This window comes from Penaeus chinensis, chromosome 16 (genome assembly GCF_019202785.1).
Source record: "Penaeus chinensis breed Huanghai No. 1 chromosome 16, ASM1920278v2, whole genome shotgun sequence".
In the NCBI taxonomy this organism is placed as follows: Eukaryota; Metazoa; Arthropoda; class Malacostraca; order Decapoda; family Penaeidae; genus Penaeus; species Penaeus chinensis.
This window is the reverse complement of record NC_061834.1, coordinates 1,008,065-1,008,335: the sequence shown is the minus strand read 5'-3', so window position 1 is coordinate 1,008,335 and position 271 is coordinate 1,008,065.

The following is a 271-nucleotide window of genomic DNA, read 5'->3' as shown; positions in this document are numbered from 1 at the left end:
TCCCCACTTGCTATGTCGGGGCATCTGACACGAGGCTGTCTGAACAAAGAACCCAGGGAGGAGACTAGGACAAGAAGCGGAAGTGGGAGAATGCAGACTGGACAGGATTCAGAGGCTCTGTCTCATATAAAATGGGACGAAGAAATACAGGGCAGTATGGGTCAGAAGATTAATTCCTTCACCTAAAATCGTTTTGCTTTCCATTTTAACTACTCATCGAAGCCCTCTGATCAACCTGGTTCGGAACTCAATGCAAAAGAGCCTCGGACAT